The 23,186-nt window shown below is 37.9% G+C and overlaps 1 long non-coding RNA gene across 3 annotated transcripts in view; it reads left to right on the forward strand.

The window, feature by feature from the left end:
* The first annotated feature begins 966 nt into the window (after window positions 1-966).
* Window positions 967-23,186, forward strand: part of LOC116963551 — a 254,185-nt gene continuing 231,965 nt past the window's right edge. For all 3 annotated transcript variants that reach the window (XR_004408268.2, XR_004408267.2, XR_004408269.2), the window contains exon 1: window positions 967-1,118. This is a non-coding gene — a long non-coding RNA (uncharacterized LOC116963551). The remainder of the gene's footprint in view (window positions 1,119-23,186) is intronic.

The raw sequence follows: 23,186 nt of genomic DNA on the forward strand, positions 1-23,186 counted from the left end.
ATGGTATAGAAAACTTTAAATGCAAAACTTCACATTCTCTTCCATCACAGTATATTTGTTTGTGTAAGAGTCTTGGCTTGAGTATTTTAGTTTTTACTTTCTGCTCTCTTTATCCCTTTTATTCCTTTTTCTCCAGTCTATTAGTTTTCAAGGAAACCCTTTAATGTGATTGTTTATATGTGTTTCCATTGTATCTTCTATTTTATTTACACATTTTAGATCAAATGTTTTAATTAACTTAAAAAGAATGATAATGTAAGTATACTAATGCAGACTGCACATTACAAAAACAGTATTTATGATTCCTTTTTCATTGTGTCCTGTGATGGGATGAATCATTTTTTACCACCATAAAAAAAGAATGTGGTAAAGGTTTCAAAGAGTGGAAAAGCTGAACAAAGATTTGGGGGCATTTGAACATGTCGCTCCTCCCTCTCCAGTTCTTGGAGATTTGTCTGTGATACTTTTGAAACTGTAAAGATATGAAACAAACTTTATGGCAGATGCTATCATTCTTAGTTAAGCTGAGTCATTTTCAGCCCACTATCTTAAATGGTTTTTGGATTAGGCCCTAAAGAAAAAGATGTCATCTCGGAGATGTGAGATGGTTCTTCACAATATCAAAGGAAAAGTATTGCAAACAGAATTGACTTAATACAGAATCTTTCTTTACTCATTACAATTGATTTAACTAAACTGTCAGAAAATGTCAAGTCTTCTATTTGTGCCCCACAGAACTTTTTTTTTGTAGTATGTTATTCCTTTTTTTAAAATTTTTCCTTGCTGCAACACCCAGCATTTTGTTAAAATCTTAGATACTTTCACAAATATCTTTGATCTCTGCAAACACCAGCTACCTCCTCATTGGTTTCAAATAGTAAACAAACAGAAAACTCCCTTCTGTGTTCTGAAATAGACTTGAAGTGCATGTTAAAGGGACAGTTTTACTGTAATCCTCAACAATTATAACAGATGAAGTATTCCATCAATTTGATCTGGTATCCTGATAAACAAAGTTTACAGATGACAACTCTTCTCTCATGTTAAGAGGAATGCAGTGCCACAAGAGGACTCTGAGCACTACTGTTATTCATTCAGCAGCAGTCTTCTCTGCAAAGGTAGGAACCTTTATCACTGCTCCTTCTACACTAGTCAACTATCTATTCTTTCTTCCCTCTGCCCTACACCTCTTTTGACACAGTATACAGAGTGTCCTTGTTGCTGAAGCCTAAATAATGAAATGCTTTTTGAAACTTGTACTAAAATAGTGCTGATGGCACAGTATCAACTTTGAAGTGGGTGAGCATGGCTTGAAAAATCAAGAGACTTCAGTCAGTGGTGTGCATACATAATAGTGTTTTCTGTGCAGAAACAGCTGACAGCAGGATAGTTCAGGAGGATAATGGAGGTGCAAAAATAGGAGAAAGAATCAGTCCAGACAGAATCTCTCTCTATTTCTCAATCTTATGAAAAAATATTTAGATTTTCTGAGGATTTGAAAACAAAAATATTATCTTGTTTGTTATGGACAGATGAGATCTTCCTGCTGGTTATCAAAAGTTGGAGCAAAAGAATATGAAGTTAATGGATACATGCAGTATGAATCATTAAGTTTTTCAGTTCTGTATTGATGACTGGGAAAGGAGTGAAACTACACTGTGAAATAGTAGTGCTTTAATTCAAATAGAAATTTGGCTTTTTCTTGAAATTACAAATTCTGCCAAGAAATTGTGAAACTTGCTTTTTATATTCCCAGAAAAAGTGATAATTTTGGTAAAATGGATGGGTTCCTTATAAAGCACCTCATCCACTGACATTTTAATGTCTTTAATTTCTGTAATAAGTTGGTGTTAAAAAATAGTACATAACAAAAAAATACTGGCGATTCTGTCTCCTGTTGGGTTGTTCTGTCCTGGTGTAAGTTTTGTTTTTTCACTTTTTCTACTTTTTCAGTTTGTTGAATATAAGATCTGATTAACTAAACTCAAGAGTTTTGCCACTGATTTCAGTGAGGTAGGATTCAGTTCTTATTTCTGTTCCTTATGGGTTCATGGGCCTCCGTCCTCTGCCTAATTTCCCTTATTTTGGTGGCAGGCCCACTGTGATCTAGAATTGTCAAAACTTTTTTCATCCTGCTACATTTTGTAGGTGATTGCTTGTATCCTGTTGGTGCTAAAGATGAAAGTTTTACTGACGTTGTCATTTGTATCCTGCCATTGCTACCGTTCAGTATTTCATCCACAGGAAACTGTCTTGAACTGAAATGTTCAGTGTGTCATCTGCTTCTTAATTAAAATCAGTGTTCAAAGCCATCAGGTAACATAAAACATCAAGTAAAGATATTTTAGTATGTTGATATATTAAGAATGTTAGTTCAGCATTGAAAGAAAGAATGGCAAGTTTTCTCACCTTTATGGAACAGCTTTCAGAGGGGTTACGTCACCCATAAGAAAAGAAACATAGCTATGCTAAAGAAATACTCATTAGTTGCACATCAGTCTGGCATTTAACTAGCTTGGGACACCACTGTAGGCAGTGTAGAAAGGCTTTCTTCCCAGCACTGTGTTTAGTACCATTCTCAAGTTTTTATAACTGTTAATCTTGTGCTTTGTGACAGTTGAAACTTGTAACCTGGAGAGAAACAAGCTCTGAGTCTGGATTTTGAGTAGAAGCTCTTAGGATGAGGTATTGTGTCACTAGAAACTTGCCCCTGGCAACTCTCTTTTTTTTTTTTTTCCCCAAATTTTTCTAACAAAAAATTATTATTTTTTCTTTCTGATGTACAAGTGAGTAAATCTTTGTGAGACCCTAAAATAGAGACTCTATACAAATGTACAGTAGTATAAAAGAGGAGAATTGGGGTGAACAGTGCAGTGTACATGGATTGACACTCTGATGGAGCTCAAAGATCTCATGAAACCACCGTGTTTGCTTGAAACTGCAAGTCTTTGCTCAACCTTAATGCTTTTGAATCAGAGGTAAACTGGAATGTGAAATATTTGTCAGTCAGCTATATAACAAAATGTGACCATATTTTTCACTTCCTTTTTATATTATTCATCGCTCTTTACAAATTCCCCCAGAAAAAAATGAATTAAATGTGAATGGTTTTGTTTATTATCTTCTGATTGTGTCTTAATGCTAAATGCCACCACTTCCATGTTGCTAATGCTTCTTTCAGGGTGTTTAGAGATGCATTCTCTTTCCAGGTTCTCTTGGAGGCAAGATTCACTCTTAACAAGGATGAGCTCAGACCTTGTGTGAGGGAAAGAGTGTATTGAATTGAAACCCAGATAACTGTAGATTACGCAAGTGCAATAGTATATTTTCTTTGCATATCTAGGAAGAAAAAAAAAAGGAAACATATCTATCAAAAGCTCTGACTGCAATACCTGTACAGATGTCATTTTTCTTTTCCTGGTAAAGAAACCATTGGAAGATTGCCATTTTAATTAGGTTTAGTATAGAAAAAAAAAGAAAAAAGAAAAAAGAAAAAATAACTGCAATCTGCCATTGAGACAGAGACTTGCCAGTAACATTAAAGAATGCTATAATAGCTTATACAAATTATTCAATGACAGAAATACATACAGAGATGTAAGATACTTTGAATAAATAAAAATAAAGGCTATTAGTCTGGATATAGAGTCTAAAAGCATCACAGGCAGTCAAAAGTTTTGATTTTATATAGCTAGAAAAAAAATACTAAAGTCATAATCAATATGAGTAATCCCATGTAGAAGTGCAGCTGGTGGAACTGCAAAAATCATATCTGCTTTACAAACTGTGGTGGGTTGATCTTGGCTGGTTGCCAGACACCCACCCAGCTGCGTATTCACTCCCCCTCCTCAATAGGATGGGGGAGAAAAGAAGATGGAAAAGCTCACGGGTCATGCTAGTGTGACCAGGGCTGTGGAGAAATACCTGCTCCATGGTGATCTCTCCGTGGGCTGCAGAGGAGCCTCTGCTGTAGCGCCTGGAGCTCTTCCCCCCCTCCAACCTGGGTGTTTCCAGGGCTGTTTCTCACACTTTTTTTCCTCACTCTCCTATGCAGTGGTTTGCCCTTTCTTTAATGTATTTTCACAGAGGTGCCACCAGCTTTTCTGGTGGGCTCAGCTGTGTGCTGTGGTGGGTGGTGGGTGTGTTGCAGAGCTGGCTGGGATCGGCCATGCCTAGCATGAGGCAGCCCTGACCTTTTCTCAGAGACTCCTGAAGCCCCCACTGCGGACACCGACCGGGACACAGATACCTGATACACAAACACTGACAAAAAAAATAGTTTAATGAAAGTTTGAGAAATCTCAAAGGTAATTCTAAAACTTATTTAACTATGTCTTAAAACTTCCAACTTTACTTTCATGGGTAGTTTGCTTTCTTTTTACAAGTGACTTAAGAGTATCTCTTAAATTTCCCAGATGTCTGAAGGAGTTCAAGATAGCCTATTACTCTCATGCTACATGGGGTCTGGCCTCCCTCAGTACTGTGTAGGTTATGCTTTAAAAGGTGCAGTATATTGGTATTCAAACACTTAGATCTCAAAAGCTATTTTGAAGGTATTGATTTTTTTCATTTCTATATATTGATTTCTAGAAATTGAGACTGCTTTAAATAGAAGGGAGTTTTCAACTCAGTTATGAATCCTAACATGCAGTCTCTGAATCTTAAAAATACCACTGGTCGTGTTATTTTTAGGGGCTAAATCCAGAGAGACTCAGACACCTTAGATTTGCTTAAATTCATTGTGTCAGTGCCATTTCCACCCTAAAGCAGCAGCTCACCATGGTGCCGTAGTTTCTGCTTGTGGCTGTGTCTCCCTGAGTCCTATAGTGCTATCTGGCTTAACCCTTGCTCCCAGGTGTTACTGAGAGAGGATGCATTCCCTTGCCAGTTCTGTCTCTGGGGCTTGATTAATTAAAAGCTCCCAGAACACAAAATTTCTGCAGGATTGGTTTCCTTCCTTCCTCTCTCAAATCCTTTGAAAGATGTAGTAGCCTCATCTATGACATGCAGGACTCCAGGAGACCCATGTTCAAAACCTTGCTTTGCCTGAGTTGGACAAGGACTTTTATTAGTAACATCTTACCTGAAAGTCCTTTATATTTAGCTGTTGAGGATGCTTATTGTGAAGCTGCAGTCCTGAATTCAAGTACCTCCCTCAAGTGTGGTGTGAAAGGGATTTTATTGTCGATCTCCCAGGAAATGGTCTATCCATTTCATTTCAGTGTGTAAAAAGAGGGACAGTAGGTTTTTTTCCCCCTTTTTGTTCCATTTACTCCTCCGTATTTGTGAGAAGAAAAAACCCCACATCCTAGCTGCAATCTGTATATCACTCACATATTCATTACTACAAATGATGAATTGAATCACTACTTGCTATTCTGGAGTTAATGGTTTAATTATTTGAGAAGGATCATACACACTCTTCCATATTTGCTATCTTCTCATTTAAGTGTCTTTGTGAGGTTTGTCATGCTCATGCTAGGTTTTCTTTTATGTTTTCTGGATGCTGAGTCCATTTTTAATGGTTAGTTGTCAAATTACCGACAATATTTAGGGTTATGATGCCTAAATCATTTTTGTGTATTGAATCCTTCCTGCATGGTTTTTAAGAAAAATAGCATACAATTATTAGACAGACTGAAAGAACGATCACATAGAAACCCATCAGTTAGACACTGAATATGAAATGAGTACATCCTGAATCTATTTTTCTGGGCCAAGGGTTGTGAAAGTAATTGGAAAACTCTCTGTATAATTTGACTCAGAATCTAGTAGATCAATAAAAACTGAAAAATGCAGAGTAGCTCTAAATTTTCCCATATGGACAGAATTTCAGTTGATGTGCATTAAGATTCTTAAGTTTATGTATCTTGTTCATGCTAGATTCTAACATACTTTGCTATTAGGCTAGCCAAGCTGGTGAAAAGGGCTTTAAACTAAAGTTGACGGGCAAGCGGAACCTCTACCCATCCCACTCCTTACCAGCTTGTTGCCAGCAACAGCACTAGATGTCAAGAGCCTGGAGAGTGTCACAGGTCAGCAGGAGAGCACCCAAAAATCAGCAAAAAGGAATTCCAGCCAGTAAGCCAGCTTCATTGGGGACTCAACTTAAATGCCTCTATGCAAATGTGTGTAGCATGGTGTCCTGGGTTTGAGTTAATGGTGGGGTTTTTTGGTAGCAGGGGAGAGGGCTATAGGGGTGAATCCCTGTGAGAAGCTTCTCGAAGCTCCCCCAGCTCCAAGTCAGCTCCACTTCTGTTTGGAAACTGAGCCAGTCAGCTGCTGTGATAATGTATTTAAGGAGGGACGTGGTGAGGAGGAGTCAGACTTGTGAGGAGGAGTTGTGGCAGCTGCGTGAACACCGAGGTCAGTGGAGGAACGGAGGAAGAAAGGAGGGGGGAGGTGTGCCAGAGCAGAGACCCCCCTGTATCCTGTGGTGAGACGGCAAGGCGGTCCCCACCCCCCCACCCCCCCCATGAAGATCTACGGTGGAGCAGACATTGATTTATGGCCTGTGGTTTCCACGTGGATGGTCAAGGTGCTGTGCCCGAAGAAGGCCGGGGTCTTGTGTGAAAAGGTGGCCCCCGCTGTTGTAGTTCAGCGCTGGGAGGATTGCAGCATGCGGGGGGGTCCCATGCCAGAGCAGCTCGGGAAGGGCTGCAGCCAGTGGGAGGGACTCATGTCGGAGAAAGTTTGTGGAGGACTGTCTCCTGTGAGAGGGGGACCACGATGGAGCAGGGGGAAAAAGTTCCAGAAGCTCCCCCCACTGAAGATGGAAGATGCAACAGCACTGACTGTACCTCCCATTTCCTGCCCCTGCGCCACTGAGGGTAGGAGGTAGAGATATCGGGAGCAGAACTGAGCCTGGGAAAAAGGGAGGGGTGGGGGGAAGGTGTTCTCAAGATGTGGCAATGCTTCTCACTGACCTACTCTGTTACATGTTGTTGTTAGTGCCTGTAATAAATGAATGGGGTTTCTTTTTCCTTCCCCTAACGAGTCTGCCTTTTGCCCACTACCATAAAGGGTGATCTGCCCTTCTCAGTCCTATCTCAAATCCCAAGCCTGTCTCATTTGTCCCTTCTCATCACTGGAAGAGAAGGGAGTGATTTGCTGCGTGGTGCTTGGCTGCTGACAAGGCTCAAACCATGACACATGGGGAATAAAGAGAAGTTAGAGATAAGCGTATGCCTGCAAGGCTACGAACATATTGCCATCATGGATATGTGGTGGGATGGATCCTGACTGGAGTGTTGGAATGGAAGGATACAGGCTTTTTAGGAAGGACAGGCAGGGGAGACAAGGAGAGGGAGTTTCCCTCTGTGTCAGTGACCAGCTGGAGTGCATGGAGCTCTGCCTGGGGAGACAAGGAGCCAACTGATATCTTATGAGTCAGGATTAAAGGGAAGGCAGTCACAGGAGATGTTATAGTGGAGGTCTGCTACAGGCCACCCCATCAGGAAGACCGAGCGGATGAGGCCTTCCATAGACTGACAGGAGCAGACTCACATTCACAAACCCCGGCCCTCATGGAGGACTTCAACCACCCCAATATCTGTTGGAGGGACAACACTGCAAGGCACAAGCAATCCAGGAGGTTCCTGGAATGCATTCATGATAATTTCCTTCTCCAAGTGTTAGAGGAGCCAACAAGCTGAGGTATTATACTGGATCTTATTCTCACCAACAAGGAGGGGCTGGTGGGGAGTGTGAAGATCAAGGGCAGCCTTGGCTTCAGTGACCATGAAAGGGTGGATTTCAAGATCCTTAAGGCAGTGAGAAGGGAGTGCAGCAAGCTCACTACCCTGGACTTCAGGAGAGCAGCCTTTGGCTTCTTCAGGGATCTGTCAGGGTAGCATGACATAAAGCCCTGGAGGGAAGAGGAACCCAAGAAAGCTGGTGAATATTCAAGGATCACCTTGAAGAACCATCCACTGTAGGAAATCAGCTTTGACACCATCTAAGGAACCTGGGGGTTCAGAAGTCCATGGGACCGATGAGATGCATCCACGGGTCCTGATGGAACTGGTGGATGAAGTGGCTAAGTCACTATCCATCATATTTGAAAAGTTATGGCAGTCCAGTGAAGTTCCCACTGACTGAAAAAGGGGAAACATAATCCCCATTTTTCAAATGGAAAAAAAGAAGATCCGGAAAACTGCAGGCCAGTCAGTCTCACCTCTGTGCCTAGCAAGATCGTGGAGTGGATCCTCCTGTAAACTCTGCTAGGGCACATGGAAAATAAGTAGGTGATTGGTGACAGCCAACATGGCTTCACGAAGGGCAAATTGTGCCTTGACAAATTTAGTGGCCTTCTATAACAGAGTTACAGCACTGGTGGGTAAGGGAAGAGTAATTGACATCATCCAGCTGGACTTGTACAAAACATCTGATAGTGTGCCGCATGACATCCTTGTTTCTAAACTGGAGAGACATGGACTTATGGTTGGAAGAACCACTCAGTGTATAAGGAATTGTCTGGATTGTTGCACTTAAGGAGTTGTGATCAACAGCTCAATGACCAGGTGGAGGGTGGTGACAAGTGGTATCCCTCAGGGGTCGTTATTAAGACCAGTGCTGTTTAACATCTTTGTTGGTGACATGGACAGTGGGATTGAGTGCACCTTCTGCAAGTTTGCCAGTGACACCAAGCTGTGTGATGTGGTTGACATACTGGAGGGAAGGGATACCATCCAGAGGGACCTGGATAGGCTTGAGAGGTGGGCCCATGCAAATGTTATGAAGATAAACAAGGCTGAGTGCAAGGTTCTGCACATACATGGGTTGGGGCAATCCCAAGCACAAATACAGGGTGGACGATGAGTGGATTTATAGCAGCCCTGAAGAGAAGGACTTAAGGGTATTAGTGGATGGAAAACTGACTATGAGCCAGCAATGTCTGCTCACAGACCAGAAAGTAAACTGTATCCTGGGCTGCATGAAGAGAAGTGTGGCCAGCAGGTCAAGGGAGATGATTCTCCCCCTCTTCTCTGCTCTCATGAGACCCCCCCTGCAGTGCTGTGTCCAGCTCTGGGGCCTCCAACATCAGAAGGACATGGACCTGCTTGAGTGGGTCCAGAGGAGGCCATGAAGATGACTGGGGGGATAGAGCACCTCTCCTGTGAGGAAAGGCTGAGAGAGTTGGGGTTGTTCAGCCTGGAGAAGAGAAGGCTCCGGGGAGACCTTCTAGTGACCTTCCAGTACTAAAAGGTGGTCTACAGGAAAGATGGAGAGGGACTATTTATCTGGGAGTGTAGTGATAGAACAAGGGCTAATGGTTTTAAACTGAAAGAGGATAGATTTAGATTATATATAAGGAAAAAATTCTTTCCTGTGAGGGTGGTGAGACCCTGGCACAGGTTGCCCAGAGAAGCTGTGTCTGCCCCCTCCCTGGAAGAGTTCAAGGCCAGGTTGGACGGGGCTTTGAGCAACCTGTTCTGGTGGAAGGTGTCCCTGCTCATGGCAGAGGGTTTGTAACTAGATGATCTTTAAGGTCCCTTCCAACCTAAACCATGCTATGATTAATCAATATAGTGCATGAAAACAAATGTAAAACTATTACTGTTTTGTCATGTCATGAGTGTGTATTCCAACAGTTTTATATTTGAGAATTTGTTAAGTAAGCAAGCTGTCTGTTTTCACACACAGTAGGTTCACAGAGTCTCTCAATATAGAACTATTTCAGGTTAAAGGGAAATAGTGTTGGTAGGTTTGGAAAACTTGCTTGTTCAGAATATTTATTGAATGTAAGGATATTCAAGATTATGAGAGGAGGTATATTATCTATCAGTCAGGCTCAGAAAGTAGCATTATGGATGGATTGCTGATTGCACCCGGAATCCCATTATAGACGGACAACTTGGATATAATATCTTTAGAAAATATGTAAGCTTCATATCAGAGTAAATTGTTATAAAATTGCAAATATGAAATTACCGGTGTTCCTGGAATTCCATGTGATCAACACATAGATGTGGACTTCAGCTGTTAACATCAGCCACGCTGAGCGTGCAATCTTTCCTAAAGTTCAATGTAGACAGTGCTGATCTCCAGACTCAAACCCCTCTACTGTTTTAAGTGACTGCTGCCATGATGCTGACAAAATGGAAACTTGAGTTAGCATCCTTCTATTGATATTAATTCTAAACCTCATGCACAAAGAATGAAGGGGGAAAACAGAGATAAATTAATCTTGAAAAGAATCTGTTCCCTTCCAGGCTCCCTGGAAATGAGAAACTGAAATACTCAACCACCCAACTCATAGCTGAGTAAATCAGGCCTTATTTTTGATGGTGCTAGAGTCTCCAGAGAAATGTAATACCATCTTTTAGCATTAGCAGAAGGAAGACATTGGGGACTGAAATGAGTTCTTTAATATATACATATTTAGTGCCTATTTGACAAAGAGAACTCCAGAATTAGCTCCTCAAAAACTTTTCCCTACACTATAAGATTAGAGATGGTGTAATGGTAACAATTAGAAAGTTCAACTTTTGTGCCTAAGTGTCAGCTGGAACCAGAGGTTAAACATTATCTTAAAGTCTGTGATTCTATGGCACTTTGACTGCTTCTCTGATAGCTTAATGAACTGCTTTCTTGTAAGCAGATAATCAGTGTCCTTGCTTGGCATTATAAATAATATGTGTCTAGCATGCAGATGGTGGTATGGTGTATTAAAGGCTAAGGAAGAATCCTGTTTATTATAGTCTTTTTCTATAGAACAACCCTGTCTGATACATACCGAAATAATCTCTATGATGAATAAACAGAAAAAGTCTTACTGAAATAATACCCTACTTGGTTATTTCCACAGGAGTTCATTTGCTTTATTGTTCTGTATTATGTTCTCCTCCCAGTCAGATCTTGTCTTGCAATATTCTTGTTCTTGCAGTAACATCTCTTTAAGTGATATTTCCACAGCAAAGACTTCCCTTGCTCCCCTCTTCTCAAAGATGTGTATAGTCCTGTTTCCTATTATGACTTTTCTTAGTTGAGTTCTATTCCTGTGCTATCATCTACCTATCAAATCTCACTTTCTTTAGCTTATTTTTAGTAAACCAAATGTCACAATTTATGAGAGATAACACTGTAAAAGCATTCAAGTTATCTTGGTGTCTATATTCATTCCTGCTTTCAATTTCTAGCTAAAACTTTTATTAGATAAGTTCAGTTTAAAAGTTATGACAGCATAGAAACATTTACTGATAATATGCTGTTAGGAACCACAGAACACACCTGTAACAGTCCATTTTGTAGAGGACTCCAGAGAGCAGAGTAGTTTTGGACTATAATCCTTGGAAAATTATTAAACAACATCCAAAAATTGTTAATGTTTACATTTGGCTTTTTTCTTGCAAAAGCAAAACTATTGGTACCAGCTGAAAAACTCAGTTAAAACACATAAACCCAGTCCTCAAATGTTGCTTTCTCCCCCACTCTTTTCTACTGTCAGTTTTGAAATAAACACAATAAATTTTATGTATTATTTTGATTGATTGATTGACTGACGCGTTGGCATGGTTGAAATGTTTGATCTATAATAACTTCTTGTGTCCAAATAATAAATTCTTTGATCTAGAGCTTTTAATAGAAATGTGAATAGAGCATTATAGATTGGAGGACTGCCTATTATTTCAAATGTTTCCCTGTAACTAAAATTCTATCTTTTATTTTTTGACCACAGAAGATGACACAGTAAACATTCCTATTGAGTCATAGATTTGAGGTTCCAAAATTAACAGTGAGGAGAAAGTGCATAAATCCTCATCTAGTCTCTGTTCTTAATAGAAATGGGTCAGGAAACAAACTATTAGTAAAGCAGATGTCCTAGGTAGCCAGGGCAATATGTGCTGCCATTTAGAATAAGTCTCTTCTGTTGTAGATAAAATATCTGAAGGACCATCAGTAGATAATGTCCATTATTCTCAGAAGTGTTGTTTGCATTTAAGAAGTCTATCAAATCCTTTAGATTTCTTCAAGTATAGCAGACAAGATACAGTTATAACCATTGAAAGGAAAGTTCTTCCAAAGGGATAATCTTGCTTGTTAAAGGTTATTAGTTGACCAGGACAAAAGCAGAACTTTAGATTTAAATGTATTCAGGGTATGAAATAAATTTGATTGCTGAAAAAATCTAAGAGAAGAAAAAAAAATGAATAGAATATTTAAAAGTGAGAGAAATTATTATTTGTCTTTTAATCATATTTGCTTGGTTGTAGAGTGGATAAAAAATTAAAATTGCCTGTAGTTTCATGTAAAAACTTTCCCATGTAAGCTGAAATGTTCATGTCCTACAGTAGGAGGCACAGAGAGACAAGAAGTGCCAAAGTATTTTCTGTTTTTTGCACTTCAAGATGTACTGAAACTTGAATGTGTATGTAGACTGTGGGCAGTGTGAAATAATTCACAAATTTCAGATGTCTCTTAGTTGTGTCTTAAGTGCTATTGTGTTGTTTTATGCATCAGTACATGAAAAATTAGTACCACACATTAACTTTATTTCCCATAGGTTGGTATCACAAACATGAGATGGGCCTGCATAGTGAAAGGAAGATACAAGCTGTGGAGACCTACTGCTGAGAGCAATGACTGTAGGAGAAGGCAACATCCAGTAGAGGTCAGGGAAAGGGTTGCAATAAATTCAGAGCTACATTTTGTTTTTTTCCAAATTCAACAGTGTTGCGGTCTAAGATTCTACTTTGGGACCAACTCTAAGATAAAAGGGCTATCAGTTTTATAACACAAGACACATACACCAAAAAAGGCAAGAGGCTCCTTCATCATTTAAAATAATAACCTTTAAAATAATTAATTTCCTAAGCTTCCTGTCTCCCATCCCTTCCATATCTCCTATCCTTTGGAGCCCTGACTAAATGCATGTATTCACACCACCATCACAACAGCATCTGATTGCCTTGATGTCTTCCCCTCCAGCCAAGAGAGTGCACAAGTGTTTTCTTCATTTCACTAATGCAGTGCTTGGCAGGAGATGCTGCAGCTACAAGGTCTGCAGTTTGTAATAGGAATGAATGAGCAATCACCTGTCACACATCTAGTAGACTATCAGGTACTCTGTTTATTTTCTTGCCTATGAGAATGGTAGGCAACCATACTTCTTTTTACTAATATGACTAATCTTTTAAAGTACAGGGTACTTGAGGTGAGAGGAACACTGTCTCATGACAGCACTAAAATTGGCAGCAGCCAGCAGGCCTTGTTGATGCTGTAAGATTTGCAGTTCTGCTCTGATGGGGATGGATTCTCTCTTTACTCCCATTGAGATGAATGCTGTAGCAGTTTCATAGTTTTTTACTTTGTGCAGTCAGTGTTTCCATTTCCTTTGCTCCTCATTCTCCTCTTAATCATATTTTTTTTTGTTTCTTTTTCTTTTGTTTTTATTATAGGCTGACCTAGTATCATTGTCCATAGTTTTTTTTTGTAGATTACCTAGGAGTTTCTATTATAAGATTTGATTTTCAATTGCATACAAACTTGATAATGTTTAATAGTTCAGGCAGAGATGTTTCATAGAGTTCTCTGTCTCGGAGTGCTGGTGACTGAAAACTGCAGCTAACACAATCTCAGCAGCAGTGCTCAGGTGTTAGGTTTGTGCACTTTGTGTGTGCATCAGCATAGACACCAGCTGAGAAGAAGAATCTCAACTGAAGACTCTTTGCTAATCTGAAAGATAGGATAAAAATATTTGTTTTAAATGTCCTTTACAGAGATAATTATATTTGTTCACTCCCAGTCATTGAAACTTACTTTCTTCAGAGGAAGATGTATGTGCTAAGAAAGACAAGATTTTATTCTCCTTGGGTAGTTCCATTTCTTGTTTTAAATGATTTCACATGGGGAAATAAGCTGTTTTCTCAGTAATGGCTGATCTTGGTTTTGTATATTCATTTCACATCCTGAAGATGTTGGAGACCGCATTTGCTTTCCTGTGTTCTCTGGAATAGACAAGTAATTTATTTTTGTTATGAAAGATTTTACCTTTCTGCCTCTACTGCTGAAGCAGACTGAGAATGCCCCATATTCTTTATCTATTTCTGAGGCAAAACTCCCAGTGACTTAAATAGCCAATTCACAGAATACACATTTACTTTTACATGATAGATCACTCCAATGACTTTACTGAAGATTTGCATTAGATCTCTGCTCTACCCTGTCTCCTACTGCAATTTTTATTACAACGCTGTAAAAATATTTAGCTATGCATTTGGGTCTAATCTAAACCTACTCATGTCAGTGCAAAGAATCCCATTGACTTCAGTGGGCTTTGCAATCAGGCCTTGAAGAATAGGTAGCATTTTTATGTTGCAGGAGTGTGCCACAGACTAAATACATTTTTCATTCTAATAAGTCTTGAGAAAAATATTAAATAGGGGTTGTGCTCTGGGAGTGACTGCATTTGGACCTGTGATAGGGCAGTCATTAACCACTTTGTTCATTTAAAAGATATCACTCTAAGTTGTCTACTTTTTTCTTAAGTCTAATTATAGCAAAAATAATTTACTGTGTACAGCCTTGTACAAAAGCATGTCTTTGAAACATGCCTTGTGAATACTTAAAAGTATTTTAACTGCTAACATTACTATATAGATTCCATTTTTCATATTTTTATTGCACATATAAAAGATCTACTGTTGATCATGTTTATGTACAAGCGTGGCCACTAACCTTGCCCCACTTTCATAGATTTGTTCATCTCATGAGACACTGCATGCTGTAAACTGAAAAAAGATACACAATTAAAACTTGTTAAAGATAATTAAACTGAAGTGGAGAGAAAAAAAAACCTGCCTCACTGCTTTGTTCATAATAATAGTCTCTGAACTATAATTAAATTCTTCCTTCCAATAATTGTATACATACAAAGGAATTTTCTAGATAGCAAAACAATACAATGATTAAAAATGATTAAGGAGCTGATTCCAAAAGCAAAGATGAGCCAGAGAGGGTTGGAAAGATTTTAGGTGTCTCTAAATATACTGTACCAGCTGGGTACCAGATGGTGTTTGGCTACTTGCACCCACTAACTGAAAATATCAGAGGAGCAACTACACTATTGCCAGAATCAGTTCCCCTCCCTAAAATAAAAGTGGCACTCTTGGGAATGACTTGGCAGTGCAGAAAAATTTCCTGACAGTGAGATCTATTAGATTGTAGAATAGTTTCCCAAAGGCAGAAGTAGATGCCAAATTGCTTGGCAAGTTAGAGAGGCTGGACGAAAGCTAGAAAATGTACCATAGAGATCTGCTACTCTAGTGAGGTGGTGATTTACTCTGTTATACACATGGAATTAGGGGAATTAGATAAGAATATCACTGCTTTCTTGAGAGTAAATTCAGAATATTTAACTGGAGCTTTCACTTTGTGCTTGTTTGTATTGGGGAATCAAGAAAAGATTAGAGAATCAGTGTTGGCTGAAGATAATTTTTATCTGACTTGTCTCTAATCAAAAAATCAATCAGTCATTTCATGGATATAGTTTGCTTCATGATCTTGGTAGTTGTATACTTTTTTAAAAGTTATTTTGTACTAGGGTAATGTACATACTTTCTTTCCAAAATGTTGTTAAGGCATCTTGTGGAAACAATATGCTTCACCAATATATTATACTAGACATGCAGACATCATCAGCTTTTGTGGATAATGAAAAAAATCTTGTAATTTGTTCCTCTTATCTGTGATCAAAAGATAATTAGAAAGAAAGGAAAGATAATTAGAAAGAAATTAACTTAACTTCAAACTCCCATTTCTGTTGGCTGTTTGAGAGTCAAACCAGAAATAGGAAGCACATCACTGTACGTAGCAGTTTGCTAGCAAGAAATCATCTCCAAATTGTTAAAAGTGTGATTACATTAATTGTGTCCAAAATGAAAGGTTAAAGAAATCAGTAGAAGCACTGTATTATGGAATACAAAAAAGGGAATGATCTGATTAACTAATGAAGGTTCCAGCCTGTACAAATGTTGCTGGAACTTGTTTGCCATTTCAGACTAGCTGAATCATGTCCATGGAAAGAGTAGGGAAAAAAAGAAAAGTAAAATATTTTTCTTTTCTGTTTTGTTATTGTTTATTTATTCATTTAAATGAATAAAAAACCTTGGGGACCTAAAACCTCCAGTGTCATTTGAAAGTAGGATTTTCGATTTGAGCCCCAGCTGTGGGCTCTTTTGTCCTTGAGCTAAATGCAGCTGGGGCTGAAAGCGCCCTTGGCAGAGAAAAAGAGTTGTTTTCAGAGGCTAGGCTTTGATTCCACATCTTTCCTCGCTGCCACTACAGACTAATTTTTGCCAGTAAGTAGAATTAAAGTCTAGTGTTTAAAACTGTAGATCTGCCTGTGCTGAGTGACATCCTTGTAGGATGCACAGAAAGGGTATAGACTTCTCCAGAAACACTCCTACATTTTGAAATCTTTGAAGTATCCCCACAGGAGCTCTTCTCAGTACAAGAAAATCCAGAGTTGTAAAAATTCAGCCAGCTTACAGCCCAGTATTGGTTTGTAATGATGGAAAGAAGTAGAAATACAGTGGAGTCCTTTCCAAGTGTGTTGCTACTCCTCACTCAGAACTTGCTCCTCAGTCTCATTTAGTTCAGAGACAGCAGGACAAAATCACGAGACAGCTAAAGTCTATGTTTTGATATTAATTTCTATCAGAAATTTGATTTTGTGGCAAGATTGCTTAAATCCGAGCAGCACGCTGCTTCTTTGTTGTTGTTGGGTAGTTACTGATCAGCACTTACTAGAAAAACACTGGTCAGGACAGTTTGCACGTTGTAAAGGTTTACTATGCTTAAGATGTTGCTATGCTGTCCTAGGTTTTGAGTGAGTGGTGGGATTTTTTGGTAGCAGGGGAGGGGGCTAAAGGGAATTTAAGCTTGAAGACCATGAGAGAGTGAATGGTGATGATCAAAAAACACTTTTCATCCACTGTCCAAGTATCATCAACTTTTCCCAAAGCCAGATCATGGGGGCGGTATCAGAAACAAATAATAGATCACTGAGTTTGAACTGGCAATTAAAAATAATAATTCTTGTCCACAGTAGCAGGAAATGTTAACTGGATCCTGCTACTAGCATCCCACAGTTTTTAACTCACAGAAAATTCTAAATGAAGTTTTGGTAGGAGATTGTGAAACCACAGGAATGTAAAAATAAACATTCAACCAGACTCAGGTCCTGCTCCCTTATTAACCTTATAGAGCAATGCAGAGAAGAAAAACCAAATACAAACCCTGGCCAGCTAAGATTCTTTTTTCGTCTGAGAAGAGTGCTGATGTAGTAAGGAACTGACACAAAGCTCACAGCATACAAAATCCCTCCTCTTCAATCTCTGTCTGCAGGATGAGATGAGGGAAAAGCAGAGTGATAAAAATACATCTCTTATTCTACAAATCCTGGATTTGGAAAGGCCCTGAGTGTCCCAGTAAAACTATAAACAGAGGTTAGGGCATCCTTGAAGATATTCTGGCAAAAAATGCTTTTTGCATTCCCATGATTGGCAGGTTGAGAAAAATGCCACCCAAAATAATTTTCTAATTCACCATTTATCTAGATTAGCATATATTTTCTGTAAACTGCACATGAACATACAAGTATGTACAGACGGACCCTGTAGTGTGCACTCAGAGGTGGATACATCTAAATAATTTCTGTGCAAAAAATGTGTGTACATTTAGACACACATGCATTTGAAAATGTGCCTGTTTTTGTTCACTTGTTCTTCAAGTGGGACTGTCCTCTCATGTTACACAGGTCAGGAGGAAAAAAGTTGCTTTGCTGGCACTCTGCTGACTTCTGTAAAGACTGAACTTGGCATTTGACTTTGGTCAAATTATGTCAGAGAAGAACGTGTCCTTTGCTATTCCACTTTGCAGACTTCTAAAAGATTTATTATTATTTAATGAGTCCATGTGTCCCAGTTTTCTTCATGAAGAACTGTAGATAAACAGAACTTTTCTGAGCTTATTTTTTTTTATTTCTACTTGTCTTTTTATGTGAGATAATTAATTAGCTTCTTTACATGTATTACTGATCAGCATCTTAGAAATCAAGTAACAGTGGAATATTTGCCATAAAACTGAAATAATTCTACTGTATATTTCTGAAATCTAGACTTTCACTTTCTCTTTAACCTGATCTAGTGATCTGTAAACTGCTAAATGTTCTATAATTTCAATTCAGCAGCAATAGTTTTCATTAATATATTATATCCCATTCTCCTGTGTCCCCCCCGTACCCTCACAGCAATCAAATGCAACATGCATGAAGTAGTGGAGAAGATCTTGGGAGCTCATGAAACACTGCTGACCCATCTCAATGAACAGCTTTTCTCTTTTGTGCTTGTGTGTACTGCACATCCTTTCGGAACGCAGTCCCAAATCGTAATGATGTCCCAAATCACAGGATTAATGTGTCTATGAACAGACCTCTTATGCCTCTAGAATGAAGTACTCCTTGCTAATTTCTCTTCAAGACACCAGCTTAATTGCATTTTAAACAAATGGGCTGCTTTGCTGGCCAACTTTTAAATGAGATAACAGCAATGTTCACTCTCCAGCAGTGATGAGTGCCTTGCAGTAGATTCAAAACTCTGTTCAATAACAGGTTTAATCTCACACCAGCAGATTTACTGCAGAATAAACTGCCACTGAGCTCATAATTAGTAAAACAAAAAAACCCAACCTACTAAATATTATTTTCCAAAGCAGCAGGCTATGTTTTAGTGGAAATTTTTAGTCCTTTTCTTCGTATGTTTTATTGATTTTATGTATGATATTGGGAATTCATGCTATGATTTAAGATAATGGTCTTTATCGATCACTTAAGCAGTTGTTTAGCTACATAGTAACAAAATGATGCTCCCATTCACAGAATATGTGATACTGACAGCAGGGAGACCACAGTGCTTCCCTTCTTAATGTTTATTTCTTTTTTCCAAAAGCATATTCACTGCTGGAAAACAGCAACTGCAAGCATTTGTGCTTTAGAAACAATCTTCCCATAATTTTCTTTGTTGCAGCTATTAGTAGCCAATTGTGATTCAGTGATACCCAGTTCAACAAACAGATGTTCCCAAGTATATTCTCTGTAGCATGAAAACAAATATTAATGAGGTAATTGAAACTATTGAGGAAAAGAAAATGGTGAGTGTGTAGTTTCTAATGTTTGAAGTCATGCCCTTCAGTGTGTTCTTGTATTTAGTGACAAAGTGAAGTTTCACTACCTAACTGTGTTTAAACACCAGAGGGCAAATTTTTAAAAAGGCTTCATCCTAGGTTCAGAATTGTGTGTACACCCTAAGTTTGTACTCAGAAAGGAGAAAGTTGGAGACTGCAGTTAGAAAATTTGTTTTCTGATAATGTAAACAAAAACCCAAACCCCTCCCAAGTGGTGTAAAGCAGTTGGGAGGAGGGTGAATGAAATGTACCCCACAGTATACTTTCTTTTTTTTCAACTGGTTATATATATGTTGACTGATTCTGTCTATGAGAAGGGGATATTTTTAAAACAAATCTATGTATAAATTAGTCCACAATCTAAACCACGGGCTAACAATTCCTATTTCACATATATGTTGCATGTGTACTATTGCATTAGATACAAGTAGCTATCCATTTATTTAATTTCAGAGGTTCTTAAAAAAATAACAGAAGGCACAGCACATCCTGTAAAACCTCCTTTTCAACAGATCATTTTTCCCCAGTTGAGATGATATATACCAGAATATTAAAAGGCTAGATTTAGTACATTATTTTTACACTGGAAATAATCTATTTCAATAGGATTGTGATATTACAATCATTGTGATGCAATTTACATTATACACTGCAATTGTGCCAAGGAATAAAACCTCTTTGTCTGTGCTAAAATAAGTATAGAAATATTTTTTTGGTTGTTTCTACTTTTTTGAGGCAGGTGGACTCCAGAACAGTCAGCCCAGGTTTTCTCCCAAAGGAAATGTGAGTGTACAAGGGTGTGGGCCACAAGGATGTCTCATTACACACCCAGCTCACTGTGCATCTGATGACCACCTCTCAAGTAACTTCACATAATTGGCTTGTCCCAGTTTAGACACAGGCAGTGAAATTCATATCACCCCACAGCCACTCAGTGTATCATTTCTTTGCTTGTTATTCAGATTTTATAAAAGTCTATTTTGTCTTTGTTAAGATAGGGTAGGTATTGTGCAAGGCTACAAAAAATCCTGCCACCCCATTCTATCCCAAACACTTTTCCTTTTTCTATATATACAAGTTTTCATAACCAAATATGAAGGTACCAGGGGTACCATAAATTTGAAGGAGGGTTCTAGCAAAATTCTTTGTATCAAAAGATCTGATCTTTGTCTCCTTGTTTGTCAAACCCTGTAAAAACAATGATCGGTGGCAGCAGAAGTTTGCCACAGCATCAGTTTCTTGATATAAAAAAAATACTTTTTTTTTTTTTTTCCCAAAAGGAATCTGCACTTAGATATATGAGATAGTGTGAATACCCCTCTTTGTGTGAACAGTCTCTCTGCAGCTGTAGATCTGCTAATGCACTGTAAGTGCATTCATTAATTCTTGTGTTTCTAGCTTCCAAATAGTTTGAACGGTGACATTGACTTCCTTATTCTGACAATATAGAAATATTTTTAGTCTCATTTTGTTTTCCTCTCCTGGGCAAGTATGAGAGCATTTGTCTAAGAAGCATTTGTAGTATGGAAACAAGAGTATTGGAGGTGAAGTTAATTTTAGGGAAAGGGTTTACTAAAAGGTGTGGCAAATGTTCTGTGTCCTGCTTCCATTCTAAATAGCACTACAAATTTTTATACTATATCAGATAGTAACAGATTTTTTTTTGGTATTGTTGTTGTTTGTATTTTTTTTTAAATATCACAGCATAGCAAATAGATCACAATGGAAGAATGCCAATTAGAATACTTGGGTGTAGACATACAAGCTCAGTAGTTCATCAAAATGTCAGAAGTCTATCAAAAATATATAATGTATGATTTAACTTTTAAACTCATGAAAACCTTGAGTTTGTTTTTTTTTTTTTTTTATATATGTACCTCATCAAAGACATATATTTCAGTATCCTGAAATCTTTAATTCAGAGATATCTATACTGTTCTTTATTTCATTCTGGTCTTCTGTGCTCTTCTGATGATAGCTGCTACAGTAGCAGACTGATTTATGCCAGTCTTACTTGTAATTTGGACAAGAGGGAAGGACTCAGGAATTCTCATTTTATTTCTTAGCTTCAGCTTAGGCCTCCTTGATACCTATAATAGTGTTATGCATCCATAAAATGGAAGTTTCCCTACCTGTTGTTTATGAGGATAGACTTTTCAATGATGGAGAGTCACAAAAAGACTGTAAAAGTCAGGATGATGCTATCAAGATAGCCTTACTGATAATTTTCAATGTTATTTTTTTTGTAATATTTGTGAGTGCTGATCTTTTAGATCTAGCTTATTGTACCCAAATATTATTCAGACTCCCTCATTCTCCAACTAGCAAAATAAATTACCTGTTTTAGAATTGATTGTTCATTGGTCTTGTTGTCAATGGACTGTATTTTTCTGGCCAACTTGATACATCTTAAAAATAATGCTTTTTATTTTTTTTTTTTTGGTTTAATTCTTTTTAATGTCTGCTTTTTTGTGCATTGTCAGCATTAATGCCATGACTGGATGTTCTGAGCTGGCTGCAAATAGCTTTATAATCTAAAAAAACCCCAACAAACAACAACAACAAAAAAAACCAAGCTAAAGAAGAAATTAAAGAAATTGATTATTGCTATTTAATATATTTATATGACATTCCATAATTTTTAATGTTAAAAAAGCAAAATTATGGATGCTGTCATTAAAGGCCTCTGAAAGATATGATATGTAAGATAAGACAGCTGGAAGAGTTGTGCTAAGAAACTTGGAGAACGATAAGGAGAGGTTACCATGGAACAAGATGGCTGGCTAGAAGAGATTTGGGAAGTATGTGTGGGAAGAGTAGGGAAGGTGAATGACCTCTGTCACTGGTTTTAAACTGAAAGTCTGAATGAAATCTAGAGGTATGGAAAATATTGATAAAATCTAAACTGAACTGTTACATAGAACACCACATTCCACCATAATATGCTGCACAATATAAGTATGAACAGTACAAAGTGTATAACAGTGCTGCAATCTTTTGTAAAAAATTGCTGCACAGGATATGTGTTAGCTTTAAAAGGATTACATATGTCTTCCACTAACATCTTCTATTCAAAGTTTTCTTCATGAAACAGAGCTGTAGCATGGTCAGAGTTTTGAAAAAAAAAATGATTAAGTTGTTCTCATTTCCATCTGAACAGTAATTTACTCTCCCTTCTATTATTAACTTGGCTTCAGATCCATTTTGGCCTTACAGATCAGAAACCTTTACATTCTGTCTATACCGTGGAGATGGGATATCACAAATATTTTTTCCTTTCACTCCAAGAAAAACTCAAAGAAAACTTGGATTATCACTCACATATTTTCTCTGTACAGGATACCAAGGGTGCCATTTCATTAGACATGGTGTTGTAAGCCTGTGCAAAAGCCCATTTAGTAGATGATGACTGTTGAGCAAATTAATTGGTGGAAGAGATTAATATTTATTCTGTTTTCCCAGCACAGCAAAAATGTTAAATATATTGTGTAAAATCCATTAAGTATCAACAAATGCTTTAAGCTACAATAAACTTACCCATTTTTCATATTGCCTTTTACCAAAAAAAAAAAACAAACAAACATTTTTTTTTTGTGTGTATTCAAAAATAAATATTTTAAATTCATCCTTAGAGAAAAAATACAATAGTATGGAAATATTTATTACTGTGGTAGAAAAAATGGGTTCGCCCAGTAAAAGTTAATTTTGATGCAAATTTTACAAGTTCTCTCTTGTTCTGTCACACAAAAAAAGACAGAGAAAAAGCAACTGCAAAGCTTCATGCAAAGCTTCATGCTGTCATCTGAAATCTTTTGATAGTTCTTTGATGAAGATATTTGCTAAGGATTACAACAAACATTCTTCCTATTCTGTTACATGATTCTGTGAATTGAAGCCTTCTCAGAGCTGCATTTTACTTTGACCAAGATATATATCTTACATATGAAATTTTCAGTAGCTGAATTGGAAATAAGGTAAAAAAGCATCACAGATGGAATGTT

Source organism: Tyto alba, unplaced genomic scaffold (genome assembly GCF_018691265.1).
Source record: "Tyto alba isolate M040663 unplaced genomic scaffold, T.alba_DEE_v4.0 Super-Scaffold_1000006, whole genome shotgun sequence".
Classification (NCBI taxonomy): Eukaryota; Metazoa; Chordata; class Aves; order Strigiformes; family Tytonidae; genus Tyto; species Tyto alba.